The sequence below is a fragment of the Mangifera indica genome, chromosome 1 (assembly GCF_011075055.1).
Source record: "Mangifera indica cultivar Alphonso chromosome 1, CATAS_Mindica_2.1, whole genome shotgun sequence".
Lineage (NCBI taxonomy): Eukaryota > Viridiplantae > Streptophyta > Magnoliopsida > Sapindales > Anacardiaceae > Mangifera > Mangifera indica.
The window spans coordinates 21170169-21182153 of NC_058137.1; the positions used below are offsets into that span (position 1 = coordinate 21170169).

Consider the following 11985-nt stretch of genomic DNA (forward strand, 5'->3'; position numbering starts at 1 on the left):
ACCTGATAAATTATGTAAAAGGCCTCCCTTCCTATGGTTTAAACTTATCCTTAAGAGTGAACGTCAAGGATAATTACCTAATAAAATGAAAACTAATACCTTGGCAATGGCTTGTGTAAGGGACAACGGGAAACCCCCTTATCTTATATCCCTAATCCAAAGTTTTGAATATGATATCACAAGAACGCCAAACTTAAGATTTTACAAAAATCATTAATGCTAACATAAATTGCAAAATAAAATGGCAGACTTGTAGTACAAAAACATAGATGATGGTGAAATGTTGCAAGTCTAAAGTTAGGTTTTCGATACTAAATGGGTAACCCTAAGAACAAAAAATAAGAAAGTGATTCAAACCATATAGAATCATGAAGTCTAAAGCATATCAGCAGCCAAGAACAGTTAATCCAACTTTGAGTTTTGTCATAACTCAATTATAGCATTACATGAAAAATCAATCTTAAGAGCATATGCATTGTATTTGATTAGTGGGGGCAACAAAACTGAACTTCTAATCAGAGCAAGAAAATCATCCAAGAGACCAGTTTGGACATGGATATCCCAACAAACATCACACAACCAGATATATTGATAGGGCCTCAAAGTCTCAGACCAGAAATGAGATCCAAAATCCTAACCATTGGTTCATTCAAAGTTCTGTATTCTGAAATCTAGCTAAGTGCTTAACCCACCAGGTGAACTATTCTGGATGCTATTTCCATGCAGAGCATTGAAACACACTGACCAGTAATTGATACAAATAGAAAATAACGGAATCAGACACAATTGGAACAATTTACAGCTTAGGGCACATGGATGGTGTTTACGTATTTGATAGAAATTTCATATTGTTAAATTCAAATCAACATCTTGCCCTTCTAAATGACAATATCTATCAGTGGCCAATGCTAGATGTGACCCATCAATGATTAATATTAATGAATGATGCAGCACACCAACTAACAAAAGTTTGGCAATTCGTGAACTAAAACAAAACAATTACTAATCATTTTGGGTAGGATAGTGGCTACAGGCTTTAGCATGTGCGAACATGTTATATATACCTCTCAAGTGAATTAACAGCAAACAATATAGGCAGATGAATAGTGACAAAATGTGCAGATTTTATACACTACCTGTATGAATAATCAAACACAGTCCCAAGTGATTATCGTGGCCCATATTGTTTCAATCAAGAGACTCGTCCGTTGACCTTTGCTGCTGATGGCTCTAATGTTTAGTGACTCTGCTAGTGGGAGGTCCCCGAACATGTGTTATCATTGGCATTACTATGGTGACCAATCAAAGCATTGAGGGGCTCCTCCTTTGTAATGTATTTGTCCTGTGCAAATAATTCAATCATGCATGACTCAGTACAGTAAAAATCTAGAAAAGCCATGTGAGTACATCTTTATCCCACTTGCCTTTTTGTCTTGTCAGTCCAGCTGCCCTTTCGAAATTGGAGCTAATTGTTCAGCCTTACCTTCACCTCCTGCACCTGTCAAGGAAAAAGGAACTCTTTTCCCTAACTCTAATCAACTCAGGAGCCAAAAAGAATAAATGATGTTCATATGTGCCTTAGCACTGTTAAAATCCAATTGATATTAAGAAAAAGGCTCGACATCATTGAGATAGTCACAGAAAAGTGAAAAGCGATGTTAGTAGAACCTCACTTTGGTAAAAGCTGGCTTGATATCTTAAAGAAACCAAAACTGTTCCAAATCCGAAAAGGCATATCTGTAGGGGTAACACCAAATAACCACTAAAAATCCAATTGATATTGAGAAAATATATTTATTATCTTGAGTCCTTGTACAAAAGGCTCCCTGGCAATTTGCAACAAAATGTACAATTTATCATGCAAACAGATTTTAGTTTCATGTTCCTTGGATTACCTAAAAGCAAGGCACAAGTGCTAGAAAGACTCCAAGAAAGTACCAGTCATGAGGCAGATGCTGGTATTTGGAAAACCCACCAATGCAACGATATATCCCTACAATATTGTATCTCCAGTAATAGAGTTCTCCCTTGAAATAGTAAGAGCTACTTTGTTAAAAAAGCAGAAATGCAATTTGTGCAAGCAAGTTAGCAGTCAATAGTAAGAGTCAACTCCTAATTTTGAGGCCTTAAGCTCCATGCTTCACCCTTACATCTGACGACACATGTTCAGCCACATATATTTCTACAAAACCTAGAAATCATCTCAATAGATGATTCAATCTTAAACAGGTAGTTTTACAGAAAAGACCAGGACTACCAAATTCCAGAAAATGCTGTGAAGAGAACAAAAAGATATTAAACTGAGAGAATCAGTGAGACAACTCCAGCCATTAAATGTTGTGGGATTATCCAAGTCTGACTCTATTCCAATAATTAAAGAAAAAGCTGATTAGAAGCACTCAGCACACAAGCTTAAATTATATCTTCCCATATTATGCCCATATAATTGCAACTTTAGTTATACAACTCTAGCAAAATAAGAAAATGTAGAGAATCACCACTTTTTTTAATTTTCACCATTAAAGTTCAGAATTTGTCTCCTGAATGCTCCGCTATTTCCATCAGTATTAGTCTGTTTAGCAGAAAGAGCAACAACCATTAGAATAAGGAGAGAAAGAGAGATTAAATGATAATTAGATACCTCAAAAGTAATGCTTACATCAGCTTCTGAAAAGAGTTGAAGATAAGAATTCCACACCATTAACAGCAATCTCACTATTTAAAAAAATTTATTGCTCATTTTCCCCAACATAAATCTTTAACTCATGTTGCAATCAACCAGTGCCATTAAACTATAGTTGACATGATACAACTATTTGACAACGAAGTTCCATGAAGTAATTTTGGTCCCTGATTTAAAAAAAAAAACCTAATAATACAGAACAGAGGTGATAACTGCCAATAAGCCAAAAATTACTTGTGTGAAACATAAATATCAAGGACAGTATAAGGAATGGAAAAAATAGAATCCAGAAGAAATTATAAGAAAAAATTCAATCATATTCATATACAGCAGAGTAGAACCCTCAAATTGGCAGGATTACACTGGTAAATTCCAGCACCCAGAAGCAGGAAATTGTTAATTTGTTCTCAATAGTACATTGCTGGAGTGATACTCGCATATACTGCCAAGTGAAGAATAGTTGAGTTTTTGGGATATCGCCTTCTTGCTGAGTTTAGCATTCTCCTTCGCCATGTCTTACTGGATCCCTTCTTGATACCCTGCTATGAAACTGTTGGGAGCATCATTATATGTGGAAGCTTCTGTAATGTAGATTCAATGAGAAGCTGGCCTGAATTTCTCCATTCCTCCTCCAGCAGCCACCGCTAATAATTTTATACCAGCAAACATTGTCCAACAAAGCTCTGGACAAATTGCACAGAGCAAAACAGTCCATCCAGCAATGGTCATTATTTAACAGGGATAAAGACTTCTGTTATATTTCCAGTATGATGCAAGTATGACAGCCAAACACCATATTTAAGCCACAAACCTTAAAAAGACACAAAAATGTATATCGAATTGACCTGCATTTCCATTTGACTAGCATTTACGAAATTCCCTCCATAAAAATCCCTTTATGCTACTGAAAACACCTACCTTAAACTCCCATGAGAAACTATTCTGAACACCCATTTTCAAGTACATCCGCTACCAAAAATTTAAAAGCCAGATTTATACGTCACAAGTTTATATAATTTCAGTATAAAATAAATAGATTAATGCTTAATTGAGCAAAAAGATACAACAAAAACCAAAATTTTAGTTGAAAGATGATTAAAAATCATTTTAAATTTTCTGATAATGTGTGTACCTAGAAAAATGGGTGCACACAGTGTTTTCAAGAGTGAAAATAGTCTCATCCACAGAAAAAGGCTTTTGCCTTGAGTCAATGGCCTATGCCAATCAACTACAGATCAAAAAGCTTAAGCAACTCCATGATCTCTGTACAGTATTGTCAACGCATGCGCCTGAGAAAACTCATAGAAGGCTAAGGATTACAAGTTTTGTTGTTAGAAAGGAATATAAACAATGCTTTAAAATTCTTAATGGTCGTGCAAGCCTAGTTTTCAACCCACCGAACAAAATCCAAAATTAGTTGATATCTGCAACTTTTCTTCCATTCTCAAAACTGACCAATGATCATATCCCCTTGTAAAATTAATTCAAAGCAGCAAACAACTCACACATATCCTTAGAATCATTTATACCAATTAATATGATTATTACTAACTAGCCTCTACATGACGAATCAAACACTTATATTGTAGACAGGTGAGAGCACATAACTGGATAATGAGTGGAAACTTATGTTATTCTTTCAAATCTTTATTTTATTCTTCTTCTAGGAAATTTTAACAGAGTTTTGTCTTTAAAACAAGCAAAATTCTTCAAAGAAGCACATAAATGGTCAATTTCCTATATTTTTCAGGGTCAAGTATATATGAAGTGCACATGAAGTTAATATTCAAGCATTTAAATACAACCTTATACAGACTGGGGTAATATGGACACCGGGTACAGTTGTTAGCAACTAAATATAATCTACCTAATATAATTGCTAAGAAAATAAATAAAGGGTGTGCTTGTAATGCTTCTTCAGAAGCACTAAGAATTGTTCTTTTTTTTTTTTTTTTGAAAACCACCTATGAAGTGCTTTTCTATCAAATACTTGCAGCGCCTTTCTTAGCTATAACCAGATTTTGAAGAAAAGAGCTCATCAAATGATTCTTCAAAAAGCACTTAAAAAAACACATCTATAACTATTAAACAGTACAAATTCACCATAAATCATAAGAAAACACTAATTAGGTTACTTGTAAACTTCGTTAGTTTAATGGCGAAACTTCTCACCTATAAAGGTGGTTTTCTAAGGCTTTTGCTTTTTTATGTCTAAAATGTTTTATAGAAAATCACTTATCAAATGTTTCTCCAAAGACCATCCCACTCAAACATCAAAATTAACAGAAAAAACCACAAAACACTTTTAAAATGGTGTTGGAACCGCACTCAAAAACACTATAAACTATAAAAGACGAATAGTTAAATACTTGAACTTAGCATATATGAGATAGAAATTGCTCAACAAGATCTTCAACCACAGATGGTTCTTTTTCTTTAGTCGCAATTTTGCCACCATTAGCTCTATTAACATCACTCTCGTCATCCTTACAATCATTTGGGTGAAAATAAGGACCAATATCTCGTACCCAGCTTGCAGCATAAAGCCTTGAGGCCTCCTTCAACACCTAAACAAAAAAATTCTCATCTGGGTTAAACTTATTTTAAGCACATGTTCTGAAAAAAGATGAAAAAAAAGTAGTGAATTCAAAAGAGGAGTTATTACCGCCTAGAAAAAGCTAGTTTCAAGTCAATTTGCGAAGATTTTTAATGTGAGAGGGTCGGGAACTGAAGAGGGAAACACAATTTCTTTCGAGTCATAGCGAATGTAATCGTACACTTTTTTAAACACTACTTTCACCTTCATTCTCTCTGCAATTATTGACCTGGACAAATTGACAGACACTTGGAAGGCATTCATAAAAATTACCATAACCTATAACTTGAAAAGCATTTTTAAAAAAGCGAATTCAGTATCGATTAGTGCGACTTCGAAAGTGAGAAATGACAACTTTTAGAAGTGCCTTGGATGCCCATTGTTTTGTTGTGCTCTAACATTCACTGATGAATAAGAATTGGAATCGTTTTCTGTATGATACAACACAGTCTGGCAACGGTCATTAAAGAACTGGGGAAAAGCTGCATTTCAATGTGGGTTTTTAAATAAAAAGGGATGTGGTTGTGTAAGATTTACCATTATTTTTCGTTATAAAAATAAGTTGGTGGTGATGAAACTACACGAAAAAACAGCTGAGGGGTGAGGAATCAGGTGAACTAAAAGAGGATCTTCTTTTGAAAAAATCCATGCACAAATAAATGTACGAACATTTCTTCGGTGCTCCACTCTTTTATATTTTTTTGGAATCTCTTAATGTTTTCTATCTGTAAAATCTTCTTTTCTTCTCAAATCGTTAATCTGTTTTTTGAATATAATTGAGGTTGCATCAATTAGTTTCAAAACATTCGATCTTGCGAATGGTGAAAGGAGCTAGTCACCAAGAGCTCAAACGTGCGCTAATATAGATAGTTCAGGAGGCGAAGAATAGGCGGCAACGATTACTCAAAGAGTTGATCTACAAACTTAAGAACCTCATCGGTGGATTCAGCATGCAACAATCAAAGATAATGTCCAAACAGAAATGGGTGGATCTAACTGAGGAGGAAGACCCTGCTTCGAGAGCTGATAAGTGGAATTCCTGGAAGTCGTTCGACAAGTTGGAATTTCTAAGGTCTAGTGTAGAAGAGTTCGATGGGAGACAATAAAGATAATTAGGTTAAAATTGCAACGTTACAAATGGATAGTAAAGCCATTCAATGGCATTAAGAATTGATTAATTAAGGCTAAGCAATACCATGGGAAGAGAATGTGCAACTCATGGGTGCTCAGTTTGGAGTTCATGCATACGATGATCCTCCTCTGATTTGAGAAACTCAGAGGCAGGTAGGATGTCTGTAAGACCGCTTAGATTCATTTGATGAGTGGTATCCCAGAGCTAGGATCCGGTAGGACGAAGCTAAGAGGGAAATTATATTAAATCAGTAAAAATGTTTATTTTTTTTATTCTTAAATAAAAATACCTAATTTTTCTATTTTTAAGTAAAAGTGCCTTAAATATTTTTTAAAATATCAAAATTATCTTTCATGATATTTATATAAACTTTCTCACTTACTCTTATTATACACACTTCTCATATCACTCAAATACTCACTTTCATTCTTATTTTTTCTCAATATCAATTACTATAGATTTGTTTGAAAGAAAAAAATTCGTATTTTTAAATTCAAATTAAAAAAAGTCAATTCATAAAAAAAAATATTTATACGAATCTTAACTCAAAACTTAATTTTATTTGTTAAATATAATTTGTATATCATGTAAATAGAGTATTTGAATATTAGATAATAGTTTAGGGGTTAAATAAAATGTTAGATAAATACGGAGAGTATTTTGATATTACACATTATATAAAGGATTTAAATAACATGTTAAGAATATATAGGTATATTTTGATACAAGACAACATACAAAGGTATTAAATGAAGTATTAGATAATTATGAGGGTCAAATAAATGTTATAAAAATATGATGGGTATTTTAATATTAATCATTGTAAGAGCATTATAAATGAAATGTTAGGAATAAATAGATGTATTTTGATATGAAATAACATACAAGAGTATTAAATGAAATGTTAGGTAATTGTAAGGGGTAAAATGCAATATTAAAAAATATTGAGAGTATTTTGATATTACATTATATATGAAAGATTTAAATAATATGTTAAGAATAAATAGATGTATTTTGATACAAGATAACATACATGAGTGTTAAATGAAAGGTTAGATAATTATAAAAGGTTAAAAAATTTTTAGAAAATATATATTGGTATTTTGATATTACATAATATATGAAAGATTTAAATAACATGTTAAGAATAGATAAATGTATTTTAATACAAAACAATATACGAGGGTATTAAATGAAAGGCTAGATAAGTATAGAGGGCTAAATGAAATGTTACAAAAATATAGGAGGTATGTTGATATTAAACATTGTAAGAACGTTTTAAATGAAATGTTAAGAATAAATCGATATATTTTGATACAAGATAACATACAAGAGTGTAAAATAAAATGTTAGATAATTATAGATGGTTAAATGAAATATTAGAAAAATATGAGGGGTATTTTGATATTAAACATTGTAAGAACATTTTAAATGAAATATTAAGAATAAATATATGTATTTTGATACAAGATAACATACAAAGGTATTAAATAAAATGTTAGATCATTATAGAGTGTTAAATGAAATATTAGAAAAATATATGGGGTATTTTGATATTAGACATTATAAAAACGTTTTAAATGAAATGTTAGTAATAGATAGATGCATTTTGATACAAGATAACATACAAAAGTATTAAAAATGTTAAATAATTATAGGGGTTAAATGAAATATTAGAAAAATATGAGAAATATTTTGATATTAATCATTGTACGATTGTTTTAAATAGATATTGCAGATATTTAGTTATAAATGATTATTTTTTTCCAAAATTTGTCATTGTAGGATTGATGATTAAAATATACGGTTATGCATCGGTTCGTTATCAAGGAGAATGGATTCAAGGTGATAACAACACAATGAAATATATTAGAGGATCTAAACTATTAATTAAAATTTTTTGTGAAACAACATTTGAGGGATTTACTCAGCCTTTGAAGGAGTTTTGTGGTCTTGATCTAACGAAAAACTACCTTTAACTATTAATAAAGTCAAGAAAACTTGAGCTCGACTACCCCATACAGATCCAAAATGATGAAGATGTCTAGGGTCTTATTGATATGTCTCAATATTTATAAAAATGTATTCCTGTTTTTATTACATGTATCTCAATTGAAGGACAAGAGGAAGAAAAAAAAGAAGAAGATGAAGCAGAAATTAGTGGAGTGAAAAAAAATATGATTTGGAAAACTTGATTGATTTCAATAATGACCCATTGTACATTACAAACTCATGAGCTCATGGAGAGAAAGATAAGGGTCCCGACTGGGGTAACTTTGATGAAAATGACATATCTGATATTCCTTTTAAAGAGATAGAGCCTAGTATAAGCCATCTGTTACTGAGAGTATGAACAATTTGCAGCTTAAATGGTCTATTTTGGATGGTGAAAATTATTCTGAGTTATTTTTTGATAATATCCCAACTGATCCATTTAGGTGACTTCTTGATTTTTCTCCACAACCATCAATATCATTAGGTGATATATCCTAAAATGACAAAAATCGAAAAAACGGAACTGAAATTCAAATTCTATATGTTGAAATATCCTAGAATATCGACAATTAAAAAATTATTCGAAAATCTGAAAAATACGAGTTAATATATTCTAAAACAACAAAAATTGAAAAAAAAAACTAAATTTTGAATTTTATACGTTGAAATATCTTAGAGTGTCAACAATTAAAAAATCTGAAAAATACAAATCAATATATTATAAAACAACAAAAATCAAAAAGACATAACTGAAATTTGAATTCTATACGTTAAAATATCCTAGAATGTCAACAATTGAAAAATCGTTCGAAAATCTAAAAAATACGAGTCGATATATCCTAAAACGGTGAAATTTAAAAAAAACGAAACTGAAATTCGAAAATACAAGTCGATATATCCTATAAACGAAAAAACCGAAATATCGATAAAAAATTTTGTTATTACATCATAAAATATGTCTAAAAATGCACAAAAATGAAAAAATTGAATGTCAAATTCAAAAACTATATCTCAAAAAATCCTAAAACAGAAAAAATGGATATAAAATTCAAAAATTACACATCGAAAAACCGTAGATGTGAAAAATATCAATTTACCCCCTAAACAAATTTCTATTATAAACAAGTCCAATATTTATCTCTTGCCCCCTCAATAATTTTCTAATCTCTTACAACCCCAGTAGTGTAAAAAAAGTCAATTTCCCCCCAACCCATGGTTTTCAAGGCATCAGCCCACTGTTTCATATAAAATTTTCATAAGGCCTCCAGTGGACTATCCCTTACCCCTGGTCCCTAGAAGTTTGAAAAAACTAACTTTTCCCTTAACCCACGATCGATCTATCTTGACCGTGGGAGAATTCATTTGGTTCGTGGGTTCCACTGTTCCCACGGACCAAGCGCCGATGGCTTCTAACCCATTTTCAAGCCAAAAAATCATCGTTCCTACCCTCAGTTTTAACACAAATCAAATTTATAAAGTTTATAACACAAAACCCCTCAAGAAATTCAACAAAAATAACTAAGAATCAAAACATTTTATGCATGGTTCAAAATCGAAACCCTAAAGTTTTAAACCTCAAAATTGCCCTCAAATCTTAATAATATAAATAATAAATTAATTCAAACAAGAGTAGAGAAGATATACTAACCTTCTTTACTATTTTTTATCATCGAAAAATACGAAAATCGATAAAAATCTCTTTGCCTATGGAACGCCGGTGGGATGACCTTGGGAAAGGCAAAATTCTTTGAATTTGAACAGTAAAACCGTGGGAAAATAACATGGGTTAAATGAAAATTTTTTTGTTTATATATAGGGGTAGTTTCATTATTTCACAAAAAAGGCATTTTTGCTTAACCTTAATTGTTTTGGGTAATTTCATTTAAACCCCCTTAATTTAACACATTTAATATAATTTCCCAAGCTAAGATCCTAAAGTTGTATCCTACGTAAGTGCCTAAATTCATATATGAAAACTCAAAATTATTTCAACAGTACTAAACGATATTGCTTAAATCAAGGTTTTATAAGGTATGATATCTTATTATTTTTAATACTATTAATTAAAAAGATATTGCATCTAATCTAATGAATAAATATTATACACCTATTATGTTGATTTAATTGCACATGATAGAATTAATAATTTAAATTTATCAGTCCTAATATAAGTAAAGTATTATATCACAATATTCAATATAAAATTGAATGTGTCTCCGTCCTAAGTCCTGTAGGGGTCTCATACACCTTCATGTGTCATCACAAGCCTTTCACGTGCATTCATGTGTCACCATAAATTCTTCACACGTTTTACTTGCCCTTTTATGTTATTTTACATGTTTTTGCGCACACCACTATAAATCCTTCACATATTGTCACATTGCCTAAAAAATCTATTGACTCCTCATCATAGATAGTTGATGCACCTCCTAAATATCTTTACGCACTAATACGTGTCAGTTCAGTCTCCTAGGTATGTTTAGGTTGTTTTCACTTTCTGGGTCAACTTGTAGGGTAGGGTATGCCCAATCTGATTAAGACATGCAAAATTGGATGAACCCTTACTATTGAAATCTAACTCATTGACAACCACACTGCTCATGCTCACTCTCATGACTTCCTCTTCAATTCAATAGTCGATTAGCTATTAAGGTGGATGGGAAAAAGACATGAGCACATGGCTCATGCTAGCGGTGGCTCAAACGACACCACCGTCTTATATTTTCGCAGCAAAATTATTGCAGATTTGGAAAGTTGCTACCAATGACAAATCATGGCTCAATCAAGCCAAAAATCCATATTTTTTTTTACAAAATTCGATTCACCCAGAATGAATTTCTATATGTAATTCGTATAATTTCATGTTATTATTCCTTAATTTTAAGTTTGATTTCTTAATTAAAAACTCTAAATTTGAAATTAAATTTCAAACCCTAATTGGATTTTCAACCCAACCTAATTTTAGAATTTTTAATCTTGATTTCAATTCTAAATTTTCATATTTTATAATTTAATACATTTACCTGTGATAACACATATAAGATTTATTTTACATAAACTAAATAAAATCAATCAGAGATAATTTTAGAATCTACACATAGGATTTATAATATTAAATTAAAAATTTTAGGATCATAAGAATACATGAAACGTCATGCAATCTAAATTCTTCGAACTACTGAAATTACCTTTATTGATGTGACATGTCTTTTACACTTAAAATCTTGCTGAATGATAACTTTCAATAAATAAAACTATACTATATAAGTTTCGAAAGAGGGACCTAAATAATATATTATTAAAATTATTAAACCTCATCAAATGTTTAATAAACCTTAAGATACACTAATACTATTTACTTATATCATTACTTTTAAATTTATTGAGTTTAACTTAAATTTATCTATAAATTATTATTAGCCAATTCAATCATCCAATTTTATTAAATCAAAATTATAATTAATATTAACTCATGTCAAAAAATTTTCTAACAATTACTTACTTCTTCCCTTTTTCATATCTTAGATGAAGCTATTGGAGGACTGTCAGACTTCTTATTTTTATGTTACAAATGATCGG

The 11985-nt window shown here is 31.2% G+C and overlaps 1 long non-coding RNA gene across 2 annotated transcripts; it reads right to left on the reverse strand.

Annotated features, from left to right (window-relative positions):
• Positions 1-986: 986 nt before the first annotated feature.
• Positions 987-6609, reverse strand: LOC123214931. Of its 2 annotated transcripts, none has more exons than XR_006501915.1 (3): positions 6475-6609; positions 2660-5250; positions 987-2572 (listed from the first exon to the last, which is right to left on the reverse strand). It is a non-coding gene; the product is annotated as an uncharacterized LOC123214931 (long non-coding RNA). The 2 variants fall into 2 exon arrangements; XR_006501914.1 differs by lacking the exon at positions 6475-6609 and adding an exon at positions 5349-6468.
• Between the last annotated feature and the right edge of the window lie 5376 nt (positions 6610-11985).